General features: G+C 41.6%; 1 long non-coding RNA gene across 1 annotated transcript; it reads right to left on the minus strand.

Annotated features, from left to right (window-relative positions):
- Positions 1-11249: 11249 nt before the first annotated feature.
- LOC311102726 lies at positions 11250-16390 on the minus strand. The gene is made up of 3 exons (XR_014610035.1): positions 16311-16390; positions 13273-13379; positions 11250-11749 (listed from the first exon to the last, which is right to left on the minus strand). It is a non-coding gene; the product is annotated as an uncharacterized lncRNA (long non-coding RNA).
- Between the last annotated feature and the right edge of the window lie 10195 nt (positions 16391-26585).

Genomic DNA, 26585 nt, shown 5'->3' on the forward strand with positions numbered 1-26585 from the left:
TATTCGCAAATGGAAGAAACACAAAAGAACTGTCAATCTCCCTCAGCCTGGGGCTCCATGCAAGATCTCACCTCATGGAGTTGCAATGATCATGAGAACGGTGAGGAATCAGCCCAGAACTACACAGGAGGATCTTGCCAATGATCTCAAGGCAGCTGGGACCATAGTCACCAAGAAAACTATTGGTAACACACTATGCAGTGAAGGACTGAAATACTGCAGGTCCCCCTGCTCAAGAAAGCACATATACAGGGCCGTCTGAAGTTTTCCAGTGAACATCTGAATGATTCAGAGGAGAACTGGGTGCCTTTAAAGACTCGATGGGAAAAGGATTTGGGGGAGGAACTTGGGGAAGACACCTGGGAATCTGTGCTGCACAGGGTGCATTTGTCCTCTTTTAGCACTAGACACAGCCTCATTCAATTCAAGGTGGTTCACCGTATCCACTGGTCCGGGGCCAAACTCTGAAGAATATTATCTGATTTTGATCCTACTTGTGTCCGATGTAAAACGGAACCAGCCACACTGTTTCATATGTTTTGGGGCTGTCACAAATTTTCTGGTTTCTGGGAATTGATATTTAAATGTTTCTCTGATATATATGACACTGTTATAGATCCATCTCTCCTTACAACCTTTTTTGGAGTACTGCCCATAGGTACCCCACTGTCAAGAATCCAGTCGGCCACTGTTGCTTATACAACTCTCTTAGCTAGACAGTTAATACTCCAGAACTGGAAATTGGCAGTTCCTCCATCTTATAAATATTGGGTGGGAGATGTGTTGTGCTCATTGAAATTAGAAAACATTTAATTCAATACACATGGGAACTCCAAACTGTTTTATGATGCTTGGGCTCCATTCCAGTCTTACTTTGAACAGTCCACTTTCTGGTGGCATTCTTATTAAAACAAAAATAAGTATATATTTGACACCCCATGTGGAGGAGCATTTCTTTGTGTTTTTTTGGGGGGGGACATTGAGATTGATGATGTGCCTATTGATTCTTATTGAATGTGACTTGCGGATGCCTTATTCCTCTTGCCCTGTCAGAGACGAAGATGTGAGCTTGTTTAACCCTGTTTTGTATTATGTTTACACTTACAAAAAAAAAGCTTTGTATACTTTCATTTTGGTCCAGTGGATGGTCGGTCTGTGGACATGACTGTCTGTGAATGTGAGTGGTTGCATTTCTCCACCCCTATCCCTTGTCTGTTCACAGGAACAATGGCGAGGTGACCGCTCTGTCCCTGTATTAACTACAGATTGCCCTTTATCCTTTGTACCCTTCTGCCCAGTGTGTTTAACTTGTCTAAAGTACGGTATCTTTATAGCTATTATTTTCTTTTATTTATTTAAATTTTATAGTTGAGTATATTATTTATATTGTTTTGTGTTGTCTTATGAATAAACAGAGTTAAACATTTTTTTCTTTTTTATGGAGTGGTTGATTTTATTGTTTCACTAATGTTTCATGACAGGTGGATGACAAATAAATCATGAAGCATGTTTTCTGTCAACAAAGTAGACTGTTTTGTTGTCCTGATTTTATTTCAAGGTTCTATAAACACAGTCTGGGCACTTAACCTTTTTTTCCTCAATAATGTCTGTCCCTTTGTAAAACGACTGAGAGCGTTCTGTAGCACAACTTTGATAACACAATCAGATGATATGATGGCGTTAACTGAACACGGCTTTCCGGCAGCAAGATAAATGAACAGCATGATAACGTGAACAAAAGCCTAGCTCTGATTGGTTGGTCTATGAAACGGGCAGCACGGAAAGTCTACACAATAAGGGCAATTCATTAGATTTATTATTTTCTACATGACCTGGGTCAGACAGAAACCTTTTGTATCAGTCAAATATTTATTTGTGTGTTTTACAGGTCTTTTGGTTCATACCCAGCAATTACAGTGAGCCTGTAAAGCAGAGATGATAAAACTGTTTTAAAACAAACACTCCAAATCAACAGGAGAGGAAATGAAGTTGTAAAGGCAGAGAGAGACAGAGAGAGAACGAGAGGGAGAGAGAGGGGGGGAGGGGGAGAGACAGAGAGAGAGAGAACGAGAGGGAGAGAGAGGGGGGGGGGAAGATAGAGAGAGAGAAGCAGAGAGAGAACGAGAGGGAGACAGAGAGGGGGGAAGATAGACAGAGCGAGAGAGAACAAGAGGGAGAGAGAGAGGGGGGGGAAAGAGAGACACAGAGAGAGAAGCAGAGAGAGAACGAGAGGGAGGGGGGGGGGAGAGAGAGAGAGAGATCAAAACTAGTTTCCTCTGAGGTCAACAGTACCTCTGGAACTCTACTGTCCAGCTGACTTTTTGAGCCCAATTCTCAGAGTTTGTGTGTGTGTATGTGTATGTGTACACACACTCCAGGGGCTCACTCAAAGCTGTGTTTGTTTTCCTCCTGAAACTGATTGAAGAAATATTGGGGTCCTGATATAGAATATTGGAAGAAAAAAAAAAAGCCCAAATGTCATTTTATATTCTAAGAATAAAAAACAATATACAGTTGAAGTCCGAAGTTTACATACACCTTAGCCAAATACATTTAAACTCAGTTTTTCACAATTCCTGACATTTAATCCTAGTAAAAATTAATAATAATAATAATAATAATAATATGCCATTTAGCAGACGCTTTTATCCAAAGCGACTTACAGTCATGCGTGCATACATTTTTGTGTATGGGTGGTCCCGGGGATCGAACCCACTACCTTGGCGTTACAAGCGCCGTGCTCTACCAGCTGAGCTACAGAGGACCACAAATTCCCTGTTTTAGGTCAGTTAGGATCACCACTTTATTTTAAGAATGTGAAATGTCAGAATAATAGTAGAGAGAATGATTTATTTCAGCTTTTATTTCTTTCATCACATTCACAGTGGGTCAGAAGTTTACATACACTCAATTATTATTTGGTAGCATTGCCTTTAAATTGTTTAACTTGGGTCAAACGTTTCGGGTAGCCTTCCACAAGCTTCCCACAATAAGTTGGGTGAATTTTGGCCCATTCCTCCTGACAGGTTTGTAGGCCTCCTTGCTCGCACACGCTTTTTCAGTTCTGCCCACAAATGTTCTATAGGATTGAGGTCAGGGCTTTTTGATGGCCACTCCCATACCTTGATTTTGTTGTCCTTAAGCCATTTTGCCACAACTTTGGAAGTATGCTTGGGGTCATTGTCCATTTGGAAGACCCATTTGCGACCAAGCTTTAACTTCCTGACTGATGTCTTGAGATGTTGCTTCAACATATCCACATAATTTTCCTTCCTCATGATGCCATCTATTTTGTGAAGTGCACCAGACCCTCCTGCAGCAAAGCACCCCCACAGCATGATGCTGCCACCCCCGTGCTTCATGGTTGGGATGGTGTTCTTCGGCTTGCAAGCCCCCTTTTTCCTCCAAACATAACGATGGTCATTATGGCCAAACAGTTCTATTTTTGTTTAATCAGACCAGAGGACATTTCTCCAAAAAGTACGATATTTTTCCCCATGTGCAGTTGCAAACCGTAGTCTGGCTTTTTTATGGCGGTTTTGGAGCAGTGGCTTCTTCCTTGCTGAGCAGCCTTTCAGGTTATAACGATATAGGACTCGTTTTACTGTGGATATAGATACTTTTGTACCTGTTTCCTCCAGCATCTTCACAAGGTCCTTTGCTGTTATTCTGGGATTGATTTGCACTTTTCGCACCAAAGTACGTTCATCTCTAGGAGACAGAACGCGTCTCCTTCCTGAGCGGTATGACGGCTGCGTGGTCCCATGGTGTTTATACTTGCGTACTATTGTTTGTACAGATGAACGTGGTACCTTCAGGCGTTTGGAAATTGCTCCCAAGGATGAACCAGACTTGTGGAGGTCTACAATTTTGTTTCTGAAGTCTTGGCTGATTTCTTTTGATTTTCCCATGATGTCAAGCAAAGAGGCACTGAGTTTGAAGGTAGGCCTTGAAATACATCCACAGGTACACCTCTAATTGGCTCAAATTATGTCAATTAGCCTATCAGAAGCTTCTAAAGCCATGACATCATTTTCTGGAATCTTCCAAGCTGTTTAAAGACACAGTCAACTTAGTGTATGTAAACTTCTGACCCACTGGAATTGTGATACAATGAATTATAAGTGAAATAATCTGTCTGTAAACAATTGTTGGAAAAATTACTTGTGTCATGCACAAAGTAGATGTCCTAACCGACTTGCCAAAACTATAGTTTGTTAACAAGAAATTTGTGGAGTGGTTGAAAAACGAGTTTTAATGACTCCAACCTAAGTGTATGTAAACCTCCAACTTCAACTATATAATTTAAAGTACTATTTTGAAGAAATATAATATTGTCTACCTTTAATTGTCTGAAATTCTTTGCAATTGTTTATTGTAGCTACCTGGTACATTCAATTAGCAACATTTTAGATTTTATTTGTCAAGAAGACTGTTTAAAGAATAACAGTACGTTTCACTTCTTGTAAGCTTTCTTTCTGGACATGGTGTCCAAGCCTCAATAGAAACTAACTAAGTAGACCCATCTGATCAGCTCAAGTCATGTTATGCAGAATATCCCTGTGGGGATTTACTGTGATGTGATCGTGAACAGAGTCTGATCTGAGGAGTTACAAATCCTCACTTTCAGGGATCTTACTGTAATTTAAATGCAGGAGCTGAGTCAAAGCGTTGGGGGCTGAGTTAAAGCGTGGGGGCCTAACATCTCGAGAGGATTTCAGACAACAGCTTTGTTGCCAAGTCATTGTGCCACTGTGAAAGTTGTAATGAGTAATGAGGTAAGAAGATGAAAGCTCATTGAACATAGCGACATGCTCAAAGGCCCTTTTGATGTCACAGGCACAATGCTAAAATTTGAAAGAGCATAGTGTGTCCTAAGCTGCAATGCACTGCATTAACCCATAGTCTTTTGTCAGGCCTACACATACAACGAAGGAATATTCCATTCTGTGGAAAATGTCATTCATTAATGGTGATATGCTCTTTGAAAGGAAAGCTTACCGCCAATGTACTTGATTCTTCTCTAGAAAAGGTGATCAAGGGATGGATAGTGTTCACTTGTATTTAAAATGTTGTTGCAGTTACAAGGAAAAATACTTTTAGTTTACTATACAATGAAATAAATCACTTTCCAACAAATTCATGGACATACACAGTAATGTAATATGTAAAGTGGAATTGACAGCATTTGAACTACTTTGCCGATATTAAACAAACAGACAATGATAACATAAGTCAAAAATATCAAATTCAGAGTTAATGCTACAAAACCAACTTTATAAAAGGTTTTAAAAGTAGGTTTTATTTGACTCAAAATTCCATGGCATTGTTGGCAGAATAGATGGATGCAGTTCAATGCATGATTAATATAATTCACCAATAATTGTCTTGGTAGTCCAACAAATATTGCTATCAGGTTATAAATCACAGCTGGCCTGGAACATTTTTCACTGCCTCCACCCATTCGGAATGCACTGTTTCAGTTTCAATGACTCAATATTTTGAACAAAAGCGGACGACTGTAATTAAGGCTGGGAATGTCAATACAATCAAACCACAGGAGGTTGGTGGCACCTTAATTGGGGAGGATGGGCTCGTGGTAATGGCTGGAGCGGAATTAGTGGAATGGTATCAAATGGTATCAAATATTATGTGTTTGATGCCAATCCATTTACTCCGTTCCAGACATTATTATGAGCCGTCCTCCCCTCAGCAGCCTCCACTGAATCAAACTAGCAAGGGCAATGATCACAAGTCAGTCATAACGTGGCTAATAGGCTAGTGCACCTATCAAACAGGCCCTTGGACCGAATAAGACAAACAAGCAAAGTTATCTACTGTCTACTTTATGAAATTACAGCCTGATGTGCTTGCATTGGTGAATTCAACTTCAATTGTGCTGCTTTACTTTTCCTGTTTATAGCACACAGCAGAGGGAAAGTGTACAGACACATGTCACAGTCCTAGTTAGACTACTAAGATGTTGCAGTATGGCTTCGGTTTTTAAAGCTTGACAATGAATAACCAAAAAACTAAACCTGCAACAAAACACCATGCAAAGGAGAAACATGTAGGCCTATTACAGCAACATTTGAGCAGTAGCCTAGGCTGGCTACTCAACTACAAGACATTTTGAGTGCACCATATTTTCAATACGGCCCATGCGCTGATTGAGTTTGACACCCCTGGGCTAGCGTATCTATTTATGTAGCTACCTATTTATTTAGCAAGCTAAAAACACAGAGCCTAATGTTAGCTAGCTAGCTAGCTGCTGGGAGGATGTCATTGGAAGAGTGGGTGAGTGACCAACTTTTTCCCCTCATATCGTTTTTCAGTGGCTACAGCTAGAGATGCAGGTGTCATTTGGTTAGCTAGCAAGAAATGTGAATCGCTTTGCTAGCTAGCTAGCTAGCTATTCTGAACTTGAACGACTGTTATCCACAGTTAGCATATCTCTTAGTTGTCAATCAAATGTGTTTGGCAGGCAGGCAAGTTCCCATTCAGTTCTCAAAACAGGTTGGACAAGGATGCATTGGCAGGCAAGCTGCAGAAGGACGAGCAGGGTACTCTTCCCCATCGTTTATCAGTGCAATTTTGACAGCCAACTACAAGCTGAAAAAGTTTGAGAGGGTTTATCTAGTGTTCCTTCGTTAGATTTTAGCTCATCTTGCTCCAGCTAGCATTAGTTGTTGATCTTGTTGTTGTTGATGTGCATAGGCAACTGAGGGAGAGAGAGCCTACCTTTTCATGGTTGTTTGATCAATAGGACTGTGAAGTTCCCAAATGTAAGAGGACTCCCGTGGTATTTACATATTTGCAGAAATCCATTCAGGTGTATTTTGTGGCTTTTGGTGAATGCGATGTAATGATTTAAAGTTGCGCTGTTGCTACTGCCTATAAACACACAGTCCAGTTCAAAGTGAATGAGGGCAGGTCCGTGTGGCAAATGGCTAATTTCCATGTAGGCCTACTGTAGCTCTGACTGGCTATGGTGCACCGGTCTGCGTAAACACCGGTCCTGGACAAGACAGATGTTTTTATTAGGTTTTATTTACTGCAGTGTCTATTAATTGTCCAAACACACAGCCGTTTTTCCACTCTATATTGCTGTAGAACTTTCACAAATGCCTAAGTATACGTCATTCCCAAACATTCTATGAATTTATGAAAACCCGAAAATGACCATATCTAAGTGCACGCTTAGATAAAATAAATAAAAAAGGTGTCATATTCTTCCTGGGGGTATATACACTCCTAGGTTATTTAGCTGTCCCCATAGGAGAACCCTTTTTGTTTCCAGTTGGAACCCTTTTTGGCTCCAGGTAGAACCCTTTTGGTTTCCATGTAGAACTCTCTGTTTCTAAGAGTGTATGGACAGATTTTAATAAGATTTCATATTGCTAAAACATTGTCAGTTCCACTTTAAAAACTGTCCAGTGAAAATCTAATTTATAAAAAGCTCATATTCTGTTAATTCATATACAAATAATGTTGTTGACTCGTCCTATACTCGTGTATTTGTGGCCAAATTATCAATTGGAGAAAAAGCACTTCAAAAACCCCACATCAAACTTGTATCTCAAACAGACCATTTCGAAAATGCTTGCTATTTCCTCATAGAGTATGATGCCATACTTCTAGGATGAGCTGGCCATCAGTGGTCGAGAGGAGGATGAGCTGGCCAATCAGTGGTCTAGAGGAGGATGAGCTGGCCAATCAGCAATCTACTCACATTCATATTTTTTTATGACCGGTATACACCCACACCATTCTGTTGTTGGGGTACGCCTACACCATTCCAATACGGAAAAGCTGCTTATTAACATACTTGATTACCATTTTTTGGAAAGAAAACTATTTCACTAATATTGTAATTATTATAGGTCATATTTCATAGAACTCTGGAAACTCTGGACAGTTATCTTAAGAAGTTCGGAATTTAAGGGATTTAATTAATCTTGCTGAAGATATCAAAGAACTGAGTAAAATGTTTAGATATAAAACCTGTTATCAGGTGTTCCATTTAGTCCCTTAAGATCGGTTGACTGAAAAGACATGATCTACATCAAAGTGAGCTAATTTATGAGCGGTGGTAAAATCTTAATAGCGGCACATTGGAGGTGGCAACGCACACAACAGCCACACTTGTCATGGGTCACTGCAGGGCTGACTCCGAGCACAGCCACCGTCAAGTAAGTGGCCCGGCACTATCTCTCCACACCAGTTATCTGCAGACTTCTCCCAGACAAGAAGAGCAATAAAATGTACCTATTTTTGTTTAAGAGATTAGGTTGTAAGGTAAGAAGGACAAATACCCTTTGAACCACACACACTTCAGAAAATCTGTCTAAAAGGATACATGCCCAGTGTAAAAATAGATCAGCTTTGGACATCAACTTCCCTTCATTGATTGTGCTACTCAGAGTTATAATCTTCTTGGTTAGGGCAGATGCCACTGCTGTATAATATCATAACGAACATGGAACAAAACGTAACAGCCGGTGTACTGTGTAGAACCTTTCCCCTCCTGGAACAGTGGGATTTTTTGAATTTCATCTGATATCTGATTTATTCTCAGTGACAGGTGTACCTCCAGCCAGGTAGGTGTGGACAGGTAAGAGCAATAGAAGCAGTCTACTGACCCCCTCCACCTCCACCACCCCCCCAGTCACCTTGTCTGTCAGCTGCTTCCTTTCTCCTTTTACAGTGCCAGGCCGCTCAACCCATTAGTGAGTATTCATTTTCCACATGGCGCTTAGACAAAGGCCGTCTGCTAGGGTAATGGAGAGAGGTCGGAGCGAGAGAGGGCAGGCAGGAGACCTCTCTGTAGCGATCGTCACGCCTGAAGTCAAGCAAATGACGGGTGTACAGCTAGATGCCTCCCTGTCGTTCAATTACTTCAGTAAATACTGATCTATTGGTCTCCTGCAATTGAGTCACATCATAAGGTAAATCTCAGGGCTGAATGTTATGACCATCACAAAGGTTCATGGAAAATTACAGAGATTCATCAACCAGTCCAGCCAAGTCATTAAAAAGAGATATAAGAGTCATAATAATGAACAGGCAGTTTCATCAGCAGAAATTTACTGACTTACAAGGCATTCTGTTTTGTGTTTTATAATAGCTAGATGCAATGTGCATCTTTATGGTTTGGTGCGGAGTAGAGAATGTTTATATTTATATATTTGTGTGTATGACAGCTGTTGTGAGGTAGGCTCATACAGGTAGCAGCTGGGCTGGCTCACCTGTCGTATAAATGAACATGGCCAATCCCTTCCATCAGCAGCAGAGAGGCAGGAGAAGCCTGGACTAAAGCACCCAGAGACATAAACAAAAGGACTGCAGGGGAGGGGAGAGAATGATTCAGGAGCAGGGGAAGAAACAGGTTCAGAGAGGAGAAAGGTTCACAGAAAATATGTTTTAGGAACAACATTAGAACAGGTATCTTTCTGTCATGTCTTATAATCTGGCATATCATCACCTTTTTTTGGGAAAAGTGTTCCCAATTACTTACCTGGCTAATGGTTGAATAATAAGTCAGAACAGTCACAGTACATCATCTCATCCCGACAACAATGAAAAATGTGAAAACTGGTTAAAAAGGAAAAATGATTAGAAAGAAACCAAAAGCATACCCAATTATTTTGTGTTTTTCACCTTATAAATAGTGGGAGCGAAGTCTCCTATTGAATCTGGTCAAAATGTCAAAAAGTGTAGAGGAAAATGCAGTAGCAGTTTTTATGAGATGGAGGACCCAGGAGTCTCAGCAGCACTGAGCGATTGAACAAGAGACCCGATCTAGATTGGAGGGTCAGGATTTAAACGATAAAGAGATTACAATAGAGATAAGATAAGTAAAGCACTTTGGAGACTTTCAGATGGTCTCTCTCTCTCTCTCTCTCTCTCTCTCTCTCTCTCTCTCTCTCTCTCTCTCTCTCTCTCTCTCTCTCTCTCTCTCTCTCTCTCTCTCTCTCTCTCTCTCTCTCTCTCTCTCTCTCTCTCTCTCTCTCTCTCTCTCTCTCTCTCTCTCTCTCTCTCTCTCTCTCTCTCTCTCTCTCTCTCTTATTGACCAAGGCAACCAGATAAAGTAAGAGGGCCTTGGAGAGAGCGAGAGAGAAAGAGAGAGAGAGAAAAAGAGAGAGAGAGAGCGAAAGAGGTGGAGAGAGAGAGAGAGAGAGAACAATGGGAGGCAGTGGAAAATAACAAGCAGGGTAAACGATTGCTTCCTGAAAGCACCACATCTGACAGAGCGGGCTATGCCATGGAGACGAGGCTGCCCTCCCCACCCATTAGCCCTACGACTGACTGGCTGCCTAGCTGTTTAGCGCTGATTCATTGAACACACTGATGGATAGCTGCTCCATGGGTGGGATCCATGTGTTTACCTGTACCTGTACGCTCAGAGGCTCTGAGTCAATCCCTTGAAGGATCTGATGTGTCATTGCTGACAGCACCATCAAAACAAACACTCGGCTTTTCAAAATCATCTGACCACCTAGGAAGATTTGATTAATTCATTGCATTTTAATACTACTCTTAAGTGAATTGAGAGCACATTGTGTTTTATTATTATTCAATAGAAGGTTTACCTGCCATTTGTAAAGCTGTAATAGGCAAGCAAAGACTCAAACGTAGTAGTGAGCGATTAGGCTGATTACCTACATGGGTGAATTAGTAAAACGTATACAAAGATAGACGTAGGAGCAAATTCTACATAAAGAATATTTAAAGACAGACTGGCAAGCCAATGAGTGATCATAGATTTATGGATCAAGACACAAAACATAAAGTTCCCAGTGTTAATCGGAGGGCAGTGAATCCAAAATGAACTCCTTTTATGAGGCTGACTTTGCCGGTGCGACGGCGCTACCACAAAGCGGGTAACAAAGCAGGCAGTAAAGGAGGAGTTGTGACAAGATAGCAACACAATGAGAGAATCAACTTTCACGTGGCTGAATGGAGGCAGGAGCCCGGCCCAGCTGTTTTTAATGGCGCTGCATTGACAGGCTGGCAGGCTATTTTTAACGGTGCGCATCGCTCCTTTCAGACACGCACACAAAACTCCCTTTTCACATAGCTTTGTCAGTAACCTGCGGTGACCTGCATTGAAGGCTGCGTCAGGGTCCCCTGCACAAAAGGTGCCAGTGAGGGGGGAGTTGCAGCTGGATGATGACCACTCCAGTCCTCGCACCCCCAGACCCCCCCAGACCCCCCCAGACCCCAGGATGGACAATGGTTGGGAGAGCAGAAAAACAAACTTCTACTTGAAAAATTTGAGAAAGATGTAAACAAACAGACGAACGTAAACTTACACACTTGTTTACCCTCTCTCTCTGTCTAACACACACACACATATACAAACATACACACACAAATAATGTACAAACATCTCTGGAAACAGAAGGGCTCCTGTAACAGGGCTTGGGATCTTGATGAAAAATATTAAATGGAGAATGTCAACAGCACACACACTCCTGGTGAGGGCCTTACAAACAGACAGAGTAACTCAGCACACACATTATCCCTCCACAGCTCAACCTCTCAGTGTAATGATGATGGCTGCTTTAACTTCGGCCTGGCTTTTAAAACCTGTACACACCGCAAACACACTGCTCCTGCAGGGGTAAGAGGTCAGGGTGGGGCAGGCGAGAGGTGTCCGGGCATGTCCTCTCCTCCAGACGTACCTGCCAGCCAGCGTCATGGGTCACCGGTGTCCCCGCCTGACCACTTCATCAGGAGTCACCTCCTGAATGAAGCAGATTAAGATATCAACGCTGTGGCATTCCAACTGTCCTCAATCACAACATGGTCCTATAATACCTCCTGACAGGAGAGCTTTACCACCAGGCATCAGATTCTCACATCCATCAGTGAGCTCTCTTCTTAGGGAATGGGGCAAAAGAAACAACTCACAGAAATATGCGGACCCACCACACTCGGACCAAGGACCAAGGACCAAGGACCAAGGACCAAGGACCAAGGACCAAGGGACAAAGACCAAGGACCAAGGCACAAAGACCAAGGACCATAGCCGTGGGAAGAAGGGTGCTGAGGGTACTGAAGCACCCCCTCAAAAATCTGAATAAAAGTAGTGCACACACAGAAGTAGTGCACTGGGCCTTTACTAGGCCTCTATTAACAGACCGATATAAACGTCTATAGTGTGGGCAAAAAATACTTTTCAGCATCTCAGCTTTGGCAAGAACGGTAGTTGTATAATTAAGAACAGTATCTTGCTGGGTTGTTGCCCTGTCCCTTTCTCTGCAATCATCATTCTAATAGAATCCAGAAAGAACAAAACCCTGTCCTCAAACATTTACATCAAAAGGTGCAAAGTTATGGGCAAAGACCCAAAACATCCACATCAAATTAAATATTTTCCTTGATCAAATAACATAGAAAACAACCACTTTTTTGTGCAGTATTAATTTACCATCCTTACAAAACACTTAATGTAAATGTACATTACTGTATTGTACACAGGCTGGTCATCTAGGTTTGTACCTGTAGACTTTCCATCACCATGAAGAAAAACAATGCACAATACAGTAAATTAGTACATTGAGACATCAAGTGGTTTGTGATGATTTGATGATGTGGCTCAGTTGTGGGTTGGATTCCCATGGGAATGTATGCACTCACTACGGTAAGTTGCTCTGGATAAGAGTGTCTACTAAAATGTAAAAGGAATTAATAGACCCTCTGTAGCTCAGTTGGTAAAGCATGGCGTTTGCAATGCCAGGGTTGTGGGTTTGATTCCCACGGGGGGCCAGTATGAAAAAGTATGAAAATGTATGCACTCACTAACTGTAAGTCGCTCTGGATAAGAGCGTCTGCTAAATGTAAATGTAGACCATTTCAGTTTTCACATAGAAATGTTGCATTTGCAAAGTATTTCAAGAAACTGGAAAACATATATCAAGCAAGTATTTTTATATTATCAGTATTAACTGTTTTTTACAGATAATTATCAGACTCAAGTTATAAATGCTGGTAAACACTGGAATACAAATACATTAAGTTAAAACGTTTTCACGAAAGTAGTGCACTGGGCCTTTACTAGTCCTGTATTAGTGGATGATATAGATGTCTTCTGCCTGGGCTAGTAAAGGACAGAGAGTAGAGTGAGTGCACGTGCGTCAGTGTGTGTGAGAGTGTGTGCATAAATGTGTGTGTGTGTGTATTTGCGTAAATGTGTGAGCATGGTGTGTTTCCGCATGTGTGTATGCGTGTGCGTGTACGTCAGAGTTACACCTCACGGTGACTCACCCAGCGGTCATGCTGAACAGGGTCAGTGTCTCACCACCTGCTGCTGGGCTGACAAGGAGGGAGGGGCCATAGCCAGGGATGTAGACAGGAAGCAGAGGCTGCAGGTGCTGTGTTATCATCTCAGTGGAAACACAACCAGGGAACAGTGTAATTAACAGAAATTAGCCATGGGCCAGCCAGGGCAAGGTACACTTCAGTCAGTGCCGGCCGCTGATTGGCTGAATACCTGGGGGGCAGGGTGGTTGGAGTTGTCAACAAAGCAGAATGACAGAAATATAATGCTACGTTTTCGAACTACCGGTTGTTTCTTTGAGAAGATATATAAAGCGATCTGTGCATTTGAACAACAGCATAAATACACCTATTTTACTTTTGCATGTAAACAAATTAATGACCACTGCTGCATATGCTGCCACTGTTTTCTTTAACAGATTAGATTATACTATTTTGAACGAGCAGCCAGCTCACGAACGAACGAGTGCACCAGGGAGAACGCAACAAGCATGCAGATGCAATAAGTGAAAACACATTATCTAACTGGGCGGTGGTGATTTGAGCATGTAAACCTTTTTTTAGCTAAACAGGTGGGGCTCAAAACAGGTGGGGCTCAAAACAGGTGGGGCTCTGCCCCACCTGCCCTGAATGACAGATCACCACTGTAACTGGGGCTAGTCAAGCTAATATAATATCACAAAGCATGATGCGCTAGCCAGTTAACTTTCATTCTGAAATAACCATATATCCGAGTCAGATATTAGTTTAGAAAGACTTGAAATTGGCATGGGAGCTAGGTAACTAGCTAGCAATCTACCAGCTAGCTATAGCTAGCTAGCTGCTTATCAAAGGTAGATAACTGGTTAATTTGACAAAAAAAATCTACTAAACTATTTCCCAATGTTTCTCCAAATAACTGTAGCTGGCTTATTAATCTGATCATACTTTGTGATACACCCGGTTTTATGCTGTTTTAGTCCACACAACATGTCGCCCTGTCACCTACAGTAGAACCTGATGAACACCGCGGGGGAATCACTAAGTATGATCAGCCACCATCATGCTTTTTTGTCCTACCAGATCCGCGATGAGACTTTTGTTTGATGTAGATGTCCGGTTTATCAGGTCTCAGGCTCCCAAGACAGTTATGAATATGTGTTTACAAGTTAATTACAATTTGCGTTTTGCTTTAGCGCCATCTGTACCTGATCTAGTCTCACGTGCGGAAGTAAGCCGTTTGGCGCGAGAGACTCATTGGGAGGGAGACTGGAGCAGACCCAGAAGTTCTGACTGAGCGCACATTTGAACGCCCAAGGACAGTGCAGTTACTTTGTGCTGTTACAATTTGTGCTATGAGATTTCATTGAGGCAGTTCCCCCTCATTGCAAATAGCTGGCAAAACAATGCAAGCAATGTTCGCATGGCCTATGCGCTGCGGAGGGGCAGAGTGGTATTTGTATTTGTATTTATTATGGATCCCATTAAGAAGCTACTCTTCCTGGGATCCAGCAAAGTAACTGAACAGCTTGTTTTGAACAATATATTTTTCAAACAGGAAAATGTACACACCTACCGCACTTTTATGAGCTTTTAAAACATAATCCATGAATTATGTAATATATACATATATTTTAAATACTACTACTACTACTGTAGCCTCAAGCATAAATTACTTCGTTAAATTACCTATTGGGCTTAGCTCCAAAACAATATATTAATTAAAATAAAATAAAAATGTAATAAATGTTTTGATAAAGGGAAAAGTACAATACAGTATGCTGTACTTTGTTTGAGCGTGATGTCATGAGTAGGACAGGGTTTCTGTTGAATATGTTTTGGAAACTACCTTTCCAGATGCTCTGCCTTACAGAATAAGCATCCCTTTGTTTCAGAGCATGCTCTATATAGACTCAAAGCAGTGTGACATTTACAGGCTACTGCTTTGAAGAGGAGCCAATTGCTCTCAAAGTAGTAAAAGGAGCCACCTGTCCTGCTTCACCTGCTCTACTGCTGTGGGTTGGTTCATATTTTTCCATTGCAGTTGATTATTGTGAGTTTTCTGAGATGTGTCAAATATATGCCAGGCTTACAATGTATTTAATCAGATAATGAATACATTAATCTATCAAGCTCTCTTACATGCTGAAATAAAGAAATTAGCATTCTGTAACAGCTAAAACCCAGCAACATCAGTCTCCACTGGAAGAAACTAATATGGTGTATGTGTGAGAGAGTGTTTGTGCGTGTGTGTGTGTGAAGGAGAGAATTGGCACACTGGCCCACCTAATTGTTATTGCGTCTGTGTTTGGCCTGGAGACAGTCGATAAGAATCAGGGATCAGCCTGGGGGTTGTGTCTCCCACTCCCAGTGTCTTAGTTGTAATGCATCCCTCCACTAACAGGGATCAAGGTATTAGGGATTCAGGTTATTTGGATTGATTTTATGTGCTGTCATACTGGGCTGCCGACAGCTTCATATTTGTGGAAATTGCAAATTCCTCCTCTGAAATGTCAGCAGCATTTAATCTTTCCCTGAGTGGTCAATACAGGAATCTCTCCCCGATCCCCAATCCGACCACGCTTATTAAACCGAGACCCCTGCAGTGTTCTCTCCGTTACCCAGTTACCATGACATCAGGCAGCACAGAGAAGGATTGGACCAGGCCGGATCATAACATGGGGAGTGAGGGAGTAAAAATTCAACATGAATAACTTTTCATAAAATCTCTGACCATTGTAGACAGATTGTGTATGGATTCGGCAGTTTGCTGTCGATTCTTGTTGTCCATAGGGATGGTCGGTAATATAAACGAAATACAGGAAGTGAAGATCAACCTCCCTCAGGTAAGTAAGATGATGCAGAACACCTTTTACAAAAACACTAACATTTCCATCACTGTAATGCAACGGATATCCTTCAGAATGAATTTGCAGTGAGTCCGAGCCTCATACCGCTTTAAAAATGAGATATATGATCTATGTATCACCAAACAGTACTAAATGCATTTATAATAAATAAATAATATGATAGTAAAATGTTCTCACCTTTATTGGAGGTCAATGTAGCCATGATACCTGAGACACTGCAGGTCCCTAGTGTCCAGAATGGCTCTGTAAAGGACAACTGCTCAGTGGCGTCTAGCAGCATTTGCATGCCATCACCGTCTTTGGTTTTTCCGTGTCATAGCAAATGTTTCTGTCCTTACCCAGTGTTGACAGGAGCGACTGAGTACCCTCCCATTCACCACAATCAAATTTACTCTGGCTTGAGTACACGTTTAGTGGGGCCATGTGTTTAAGGCAAACACTTAGGGTGCTGGTTTGGTTTGTTATTGACCAATATCCACAGATATAATCCCATCAAGTTCACTGGGAGCATTTCAGATGATTCACTGTGTCTTCTATGTAGTGAATGAAAATAATCAGGTATCTTTCTGACATTTGCATGAAGTAAGTCAAGTCTCTCCCCTTGAATTTGTATGAGCGGGTCTGGACAAACTTACTGATGATATCATGGCAGGGTTTCACAAACAGTAAAGTTACAATGTTGACATCCACCACGCTTTAAGTATCTACAGTACAATTATAGCAGCGGTACGACTAGCTAACAAATATTGGCTGGGTCCGGATACTGTGTGTGAACGGCACATTCCTCTCTGATTGGTTGTTGATAAACCCCAAGCTGACACCAGCCCAGCAGCCCTCCTCTGACATCACCTACAAAGAGAGAGAGAGATAGCCTTAATAAAACAACCAGGTCCCATGTAAATATCCAGTGCGCAACAGTGGCACACTCTGTTGGCTTACATACTGCAGGCAGTGTTGTCTTTTTGCTCAAAATTTGCTCTGAAAACGAATCATGGCCTGATAAAGCCCATGGTAAATATGGGAGAGATTGACATCCACATGTCAAAGTTTACATAGCCCGACCAAGTGTACATATAGGCCAGGACAGGGAGTCAGGGGGCCTGGCTGCAGTGGCTGGACCTGGGTGGGTCCAGGCAGGGGAGAGACCGACAGACCATGTGACATGCAGCCATGGAGGGGAGAGATCAGAGGAGGGCAGTGGCTGGAGCTGGGCTGGTTGGGAAATGCAAGCACTGGAAACAACATGCGTTTTCCCACGTTTTCACATTTTACCACTGACAGAGAATATACACTGCTCAAAAAAATAAAGGGAACACTTAAACAACACAATGTAACTCCAAGTCAATCACACTTCTGTGAAATCAAACTGTCCACTTAGGAAGCAACACTGATTGACAATACATTTCACATGCTGTTGTGCAAATGGAATAGACAACAGGTGGAAATTATAGGCAATTAGCAAGACACCCCCAATAAAGGACTGGTTCTGCAGGTGGTGACCACAGACCACTTCTCAGTTCCTATGCTTCCTGGCTGATGTTTTGGTCACTTTTGAATGCTGGCGGTGCTTTCACTCTAGTGGTAGCATGAGACAGAGTCTACAACCCACACAGGTGGCTCAGGTAGTGCAGCTCATCCAGGATGGCACATCAATGCGAGCTGTGGCAAGAAGGTTTGCTGTGTCTGTCAGCGTAGTGTCCAGAGCATGGAGGCGCTACCAGGAGACAGGCCAGTACATCAGGAGACGTGGAGGAGGTCGTAGGAGGGCAACAACCCAGCAGCAGGACTGCTACCTCCGCCTTTGTGCAAGGAGGAGCAGGAGGAGCACTGCCAGAGCCCTGCAAAATGACCTCCAGCAGGCCACAAATGTGCATGTGTCTACTCAAACGGTCAGAAACAGACTCCATGAGGGTGGTATGAGGGCCCGACGTCCACAAGTGGGGGTTGTGCTTACAGCCCAACACCGTGCAGGACGTTTGGCATTTGCCAGAGAACACCAAGATTGGCAAATTCGCCACTGGCGCCCTGTGCTCTTCACAGATGAAAGCAGGTTCACACTGAGCACGTGACAGACGTGACAGAGTCTGGAGATGCCGTGGAGAACGTTCTGCTGCCTGCAACATCCTCCAGCATGACTGGTTTGGCGGTGGGTCAGTCATGGTGTCCCATGGGGCGGCACACAATTGGCCCAGCGTCGTCCAGGGTAGGGGAGGGAATGGCTGGCAGGGATGTAGCTCAGTTGATAGAGCATGGCATTTGCAACGCCAGGGTTGTGGGTTCGATTCCAGTATAAAAAAATAATAAAAAAATGTATGCACTCACTAACTGTAAGTCGTTCTAGATAAGAGCGTCTGCTAAATGACTAAAATGTAAATGTAAATGTAATGAGATCCTCAGACCCCTTGTGAGACCATATGCTGGTGCGGTTGGCCCTGGGTTCCTCCTAATGCAAGACAATGCTAGACCTCATGTGGCTGGAGTGTGTCAGCAGTTCCTGCAAGGGGAAGGCATTGATGCTATGGACTGGCCCGCCCGTTCCCCAGACCTGAATCCAATTGAGCACATCTGGGACATCATGTCTCGCTCCATCCACCAACGCCACGTTGCACCACAGATTGTCCAGGAGTTGGCGGATGCTTTAGTCCAGGTCTGGGAGGAGATCCCTCACGAGACCATCCGCCACCTCATCAGGAGCATGCCCAGGCGTTGTAGGGAGGTCATACAGGCACGTGGAGGCCACACACACTACTGAGCCTCATTTTGACTTGTTTTAAGGACATTACATCAACGTTGGATCAGCCTGTAGTGTGGTTTTCCACTTTAATTTTGAGGGTGACTCCAAATCCAGACCTCCATGGGTTGATACATTTGATTTCCATTGATAATTTTTGTGTGATTTTGTTGTCAGCACATTCAACTATGTAAAGAAAAAAAGATTATTTCATTCATTCAGATCTAGGATGTGTTATTTTAGTGTTCCCTTTATTTTTTTGAGCAGCGTATAATAACATTTGTGTCATAGAGGAATGATACAGACAAATAAAATGATTAAGCATGTATACACATAAAAATAAGATATTTTCCAAACATTAATTTATAAAGGCCCTGCCTCTATGTGGCCACCAATTTAATGTTTTTTTTTCTTTCTCTCAGGCTACCACAAATTGCATTGAAATCTTAACCAAGATAGCTGATAGCTCTTCCTGGCGCCCGCTCCCATCACCCTTGAAATTGCCTGATAATCCACAGCAAGGACTGTGGTGCTAACAGAAAAGGTTAACCCCTGACTGATGTGTCTGATGTTAATCTAAAGATCAATTAGGGAGAGGCACATTGGGTCAAGCTACAGATATTGCAGTGGCTATTAGTTCCTCTATCTGCCATTATTACACAGTCACATGCTCAAACATTGTGCAGGGTTGGTATGCCAGGCACAGATGCCTAGGGTAAACAGACAGGCCTGTGAGGCTTGCACAAAATATTGATCCAACAGCAGATGGGAGCCTTGATATCAGCCATTCAGTTTTTCTGTCTGTGTGGTCTTGTTGTCTGCATGTGTTGTTGTGTTATTACATTGTGTTATGTTGTGTTGTTAGTGATGCTCCAAAGGTTTTGTATAATTTCAGCCAGTAGATTTGAAAGTAGTGCTCAAGAGTTAAAACTGCTTTTTTTGCAATTCGTACAATATGTTACAAATTCCAATTCGTACAATATGTTACGAAATCCAAATTCGTACAATATGCTACGAATTCCAATTCGTACAATATGTTACGAATTCCAATTTGTACAATATGTTACGAATTTGTAAGTGCTTAAGATTCCGGACTGCGTCTTTATTTTATTGACATTTTTGTTTGGAAACTCATTTAGCAAGATGTTTTTCTACCTAAATAGAAATGGTAAATGACGATATCTGAATTATCTCAACTGTAGCAGTGCAGGGCTGTTTTAGATTGCTGAGAGGTGTGGAGTTTCCTTTCAGTATTGAATTTAATATTACATTTTAATTTATTTGTATATTGGATTATTACTATTAGGGACTATATGTTTGTAGGAATGAACAAATTAATTAAGCTTCTGCAAAATTAATGCACCTTTTAAAAATGCTTACAAGGCATAAGTTGATGCACTTATGCAGGTTACAAAATCATTATTTTGCAAGAACACAAGAACATGTTAAAAGTTTTAAGACTAATAATTTCTCTAACTTAACTTTTGCTCTTCCTTCTGTAATCCCATTCTACAGCTAGCTGTTTTCTTTCCATAATATAACACAATGGCAAAACACATGCATCAACTTCCTTTGTCAGGTTAAGCTGTGCTTAAATTCAAGATGTCATTTAGAGAGGAAAGATGGATTGAATTTTTCAATGACTTCATTCAAAGCTCCGATCCCCTTTCAGAGTCAGACTAAATTAACTTAGTTGTGAAATAACTTGGAGAGAGATGGAATAATGTGGAGATGGAATTATGTCTTGTCTTTTGCCAGGACAGAGATTCCAGTCCTTAAGTCCTCTTATAGGGGGTCTAGATAGTTTCACGTATTCAAAGTCTTTTGAGTGTGTTACCAATAATATCATGCTGTGAAATTTTTTAAAGATTGCTGACCCTTTTATTGGCCAGGGATGGTCATTTCTTTGCAAAGCTGCCAGTAATATTGAAGCATCACGTCATAACTTAGAAATGCACATGCACAGATGAGTTATGAATAGCCCATCTCTCCATCTGATATGTGGATTTCTATAAACCATGATAGGGGGTCACATATATTATTGGACCATACCAGTGTATGCAACAATTCAGACATCTTGTCAAAATAGCATGGGCAGGATAATCCAACATTCCTCAATTGAAAAGCCTTATTGAATCATTGCTGCAGGGGCATTGAGGCATATTCACGACTAATTATGTTTTTATATCAGGCGGCTCCTCCCAGCTCCCCTTGGTCCAGAGGCCCATCATGTGTGTAGGCCCTGCCTGTGGATCAATCGCCCAGAGCTGCCTGGCCAAACACGCCATTGATGGGCCGACGCTTCGCAAAGCTTCCCCATCGCCTCCGTGGCATGCCGCCATTCAATTAGTCTTGGTCAGGGGCTGGCATTATTATTCAGAAAATAGCGATTATTTCCTTGCGCAAACACACTGGACTGAGGTGTCATCACTGGCATGCCCCGCTGCTTGCTGCACAAAGAGGCCGGGACCTGGAGAAGAGACCCAAGCACGGCAGGTTGCTTCCCCTGAAAGAGGAGCCTTCTCCCCCTGCTCAGTGCTGGACCTCGTGGCTCCCCACAGCCTGGCCTGATAAAGTGGTATTTTCAGCATACAAAGGAGCCATCAGGCTTAACTCCCGGCCCAGCCCACTAACCCCTTTCCTCACAGCATGAAAACACAATAAGCAGGGACCTTGTCTTAATCCAAAGGTATATCACAGTAATCTGATAATACATGGTGATCAAAGTATATTCAATGCTAATCAGGACAACAGATAAGCATTATGGTCTAATTAGAGACAGCCTATGTCCTATTCTAGTGAAATACCAAAGCATTGTCAATGGAGTAAAATAGCATTCATTCTACAGTAAACAATGGGATGACTATGAATTAGCAATAAAGCTGCTTCAGCAGTCCAGAAGAAAGATGTCTGCATGTTTCAACCTCCTGATCCGCGTGTTTCAACTTCTGGAGAGTTTGTGGCGTTGAAGAACCTGGCTTAACTTCATGGAACTGTTCTGAGGTTGAGCTTCTGTATGCTCTATTCATTTTTAGTCTGTGGCAGAAAATGGTTACTTTCTGACCTGGAAGCCTGATGAACAAGCCACAGGTCAAACATGGTAGAACAGCATCCCACCTCATGTTATTTGCCGTCTCTGACTGGCTCTCCATCACCAACACTACCTTAGAAATACACAACAATCTCCAACACATTCAGTGTATGAGATAAGAACAGAGATAATTCATTGAGATATTGCTATCTCTCATTTATCATCCATGTTCTTTTTTGTTTTACTATGAAAAACCTCAGGGGCTCTCAATTAGCCATGGGCTGTTAAGAAAGCACCAAATCAATTACCCACTTGTCTTTCGGATACGCGGGGGGGGGGGGGGGGGGGTCACGCCATGCCTGTAGAGTTATCCCTCTAGATCTCCAGAACCTGGGTGGCCACGGCTCTTTCAAACTCTCTTTGCGGCTGCACAATACAGCCCTGCATTTAGTATACTAAGTCTAATATAACAAGGCTTCCAGCTACAGCTAATCCTATCAAAATTGACTCCTTTACAAAAACAATAAAAGCAAGTGCCGGCTAATGACAGTGATATGTTACGCATGGAATGCAGGGAAGGCAGGAATCAGTGTGTGATGAAAATGCTGAGCGTGGAACCAGACATCCTTCCACCTGGGCCTAAAACAACAACGCGTCTTTTAGATTCACCAATGTTTAGATACTCCTTAGCTACCAAAATAAAGGCCAGATGCGCAGGCGGATTGTCTTGTGGCAACATGTACACGACGAAAGACTCGACAGACGCCGCTTTGATAAAAGACTTTCCCTTTCAGACAGGGCACACAAAGATGCGTTAACCCTTTAGTTTTGACAGAATGTAAAAGCACATCACCCCAAAAGAAAACGTGGCAACATTAATGCTTCTTTCTCTTTTAATGTTATTAGGTCATCTCAGTATGTAGAAGAGCAGATCCAATAAATTTTATCAGCCCAGCTTTACATCTGGCAGCTAGCATTACAAGACAAACCTGGGGATAAACAGGCAAAGGAGCCATCACAGATGTCAGACAGCCTACAAACATTTTGGGTCCAATAGGAGACCTACTTTTTACCTCCAAAATAGCAGTTTGACCCGTAAGCACTAGCTAGTGCACCCCCCTCCCTAACTTCCTTGTAGTTTGTGATTGTCCTGCTAAGGTCAGCTCAGTGCAGGACCCCCACCCCCAGTCCCACACACAGGCAGCCAAAAAAAGACCCACATCAGTGTGGCCGTATCAATGTCACTGCTTTGTGAGCAAGTCTTTCAGAGTACATGGAGTGGCTTCAGCATCAATGAGATCAATAGCGGGGCTGATTGTGTGGAAGACACAGACACACAGGGACACACAGGGCAACGCAGACTGGACTGAGATAGAGCTGGTGAGACTCACCATGTTGTGAGATCTCTATAATGAATCTATAGTAATAGATCATATATATACAAATATATATATAAAAAGTTATATATATAACAATATATATATATATATATATATATATATAACAATATATATATATATATATATACAATATACAGTATATATATTAAAATGGTGCAAAAACAAAACATAGGCTATTTCTTTTTCTCTTGTTCCATAAACGTCCCCACTGAATATACAGTACATTAGTGACTCGGTATACCTTGTAATAGTATTTTCCAACCCCTATTTTCACTAAAAAACTGCTAATATTTACGTACAGCAAATTAATTGGTTAATTGTCCATAATCAGTTGAGTATATTTCATTTTCTTAATATTGGATATTGATGTACTATATCATGTTATAGGATTTTTAAGAATGTCTCAGTTTCCTGTGTACTCTGCTGATCCAGACCTATCCTGGCTGTGACCTCAGTCTTATAGGTACACTCTGCTGGACAGGTCAGCTCTATTGATTTCCTATTCATTCTTGGTATGGTGGAGACTGTCAATGCAAAACTGAGTCCTTGACCACAGAATAACCTACACTATTTTTTACCACCCTCCATTCTATTTTGGTCAATACGACATAACACTGTCACTCACAGACAGTGGTGGGAAAAGTACCCAGTTGTCATACTTGAGTAAAAGTAAAGGTACTTTAATAGAAAATGACTCAAGTAAACGTGAAAGTCACCCAGTAAAATATTACTTAAGTATCAAAAGTAAATAATTAAAAATTCCTTATATTAAGCAAACCAGACAGCACCATTTTCTTGTAATTAAAAAAAAGAAATTACCGATAGCAATTAGCACACTCCAACACTCAGACATAATTTACAAATGAAGCATTTGTGCTTACTGAGTCCGCCAGATTAGAGGCAGTAGGGATGACCAGGGATGTTCTCTTGATAAGTGTCTGCATTGGTCCATTTTCTAGTCCTGCTAAGCATTCAAAATGTAACTTGTACTATTGGGTGTCAGGGAAAATGTATGGAGCAAAAAGTACATTATTTTCTTTAGGAATGTAGTGAAGTAAAAGTAAATGTTGTCAAAAATAGAAATAGTAAAGTACAGATACCCTCAAAAACGACTTAAGTAGTACTTCAAAGTATTTTTACTTAAGTACTGTACACCACTGCTCACACAAAAGTCCTAGTTAGTAGTATGTAGTTGCAACCGGAAGGTTATATAACTCTGTTATGTATATCCATTTACAGTTTTGAGTAAAATGCTAATTTCCTTCTTCATCACTATCACTTGGATGTTACATTGTTATCTAATGCATGGTAACCACAGGTAAATATATCATTATTAAAAACCTGAGACCACCAAGTTTGCTAGTCTTCAGAAGTTGCTCTTGCTTCCTTTAACAGAAAAGCCCAGGCCTAATTTGCTATCATCAGGTTCCTTTGTCAGACCTGGGACTGGTATTTGGGAATAATCCTCTTCCATAGATAGAATATTGTCTCAACAGGCAGCGACAGGACTCTGTCAAAACCTTCCCAGAGACGATCCTTTGTGCTCTATGTCATGTTCAAGGTTGAATCATTTCTTCTTCGTGGCCAATATGAGAGAGGTAAAATTGCCGACTCAAGCTAGTTGTTTTTGCACATGCAAATCCACTATATGCGTTCAGAGTTCTGGGAAACAGACAAGACAGAGAAAGGGACCTCTGTTGTAGGATCTCTTTTATGTCTTTTATCCAATTTGGAAGCCTACTTCCAAAGTCTAACTCAATTATCCCTATAATAAAACTATGGTAGCATCAATGATTAATCAATCACCGAAAATATTTTTGTTAAACTTTAACGACACAAACTTAACCTGACATTTTTTACTAATCCACTATGTAATGATCTGCTCTGATATTCTGATTTTTGAAATTGAATCTAGATAAGATGTTTAATTATCACATACACTGGATAGGTGCAGGGGAATGTGTTGTTTCACAGGGTCAGCCATAGTAGTACGGCGCCTCTGGAGCAAATTAACTTGCTCAAGAGCACATTGACTGATTTTTCACCTTTTTGTCTCGGGTATTCAAACCAGCGACCTTTCCGTTACTGGCCCAACGCTCTAACCACTTGGCTACTAGCTGCCCAATCTGTGAATAGTTTCCTTTACTGTATATTGAAAGTTTCTAGTTGTCCTTCCAAAAATGCCATGTATAATGTCATGCATAATATGTGCCAATATGACCTTAATTTGCCGAGCTGGCATGGGTGTCAACAGAGGGGTAAATAGCAAGTTGCAAATGGCCATTGATTGTTTAGATGCTCCAGGTGACAGCTTGTCAGTGGAAGGAACTTCTGTTTACACCTCAAATTTCAGAGAATGTTGTGGGTGCATTAAAGACTATTGATGCATTACAAAACTGTTTTGGCTATAAAAAAGGATGTCATTCTTTGAAGATTAGCTTTTAATTAACATTAGCATAATAAAAAGCAGAAACTTAATAGTGATTGTTTTTCAAAATACATCTTACACTGTACATTCTTTACAATTATTACTGTAAAATGCTATAGATAAGTGAACAATATCACCTCTCTAACTGATCTCTACCTACAGCTGGATATAACTTGTAGACTTTGTTTTAAATATATCCATTGATTTGTATTTTGTTGGTTGTCCCATTTTACAGATGGAATTCAATTAGATGTCTCTCCTATATAGCAGAACACAATACAAAGCATGTTGATTACATGCAAATTAGTCAATATATTTACAAGATATTTGAGGAACTTTATTCAGTGGTTTGATGTAGACAATCCTTTTGTTCATTAAAATGTCCAAACTATTCAAGAGATTTCTTTTGTTCTTATATTTGGAATGCATTAAGTTCTGGAAAATGTCTGTCATGGCCGACAATGAAGGGTAATAGATGTTAGCATTGATGGTAAAGAGGACAAAAAGAAACAGCTCTCGGTTGCGCACAAACTGCCTGGCACCACTAAAAATGAATCCATTTACTTCAAATTGTTTACTTTGTACTTTTGGCTGTAAAGGAAAGAAAAACCTTCAATTCACGAGCAGGAGCCAAGGCCTCAGCTTCCCTTTCACTTGCCACGTTTTTAAAAACTCACACGCCAAACGCCCTGGCAGCCAGCGCCGACAATAAGCGGGGGAAGAGAAAAGAGGGAGTGAGGAGACAAAACCAAACACAAAAACAGTAACATCTGCAGGCGCTTCCAGCCAGACAGTTTGATGTGAATAACTCAGCACTGCGTGCCCTGACCTCAACGAACAAAGGAGAGATGCCTCAGGAGCG

The sequence above is a fragment of the Coregonus lavaretus genome, assembly GCF_964263955.1.
Source record: "Coregonus lavaretus genome assembly, chromosome: 27".
NCBI lineage: Eukaryota > Metazoa > Chordata > Actinopteri > Salmoniformes > Salmonidae > Coregonus > Coregonus lavaretus.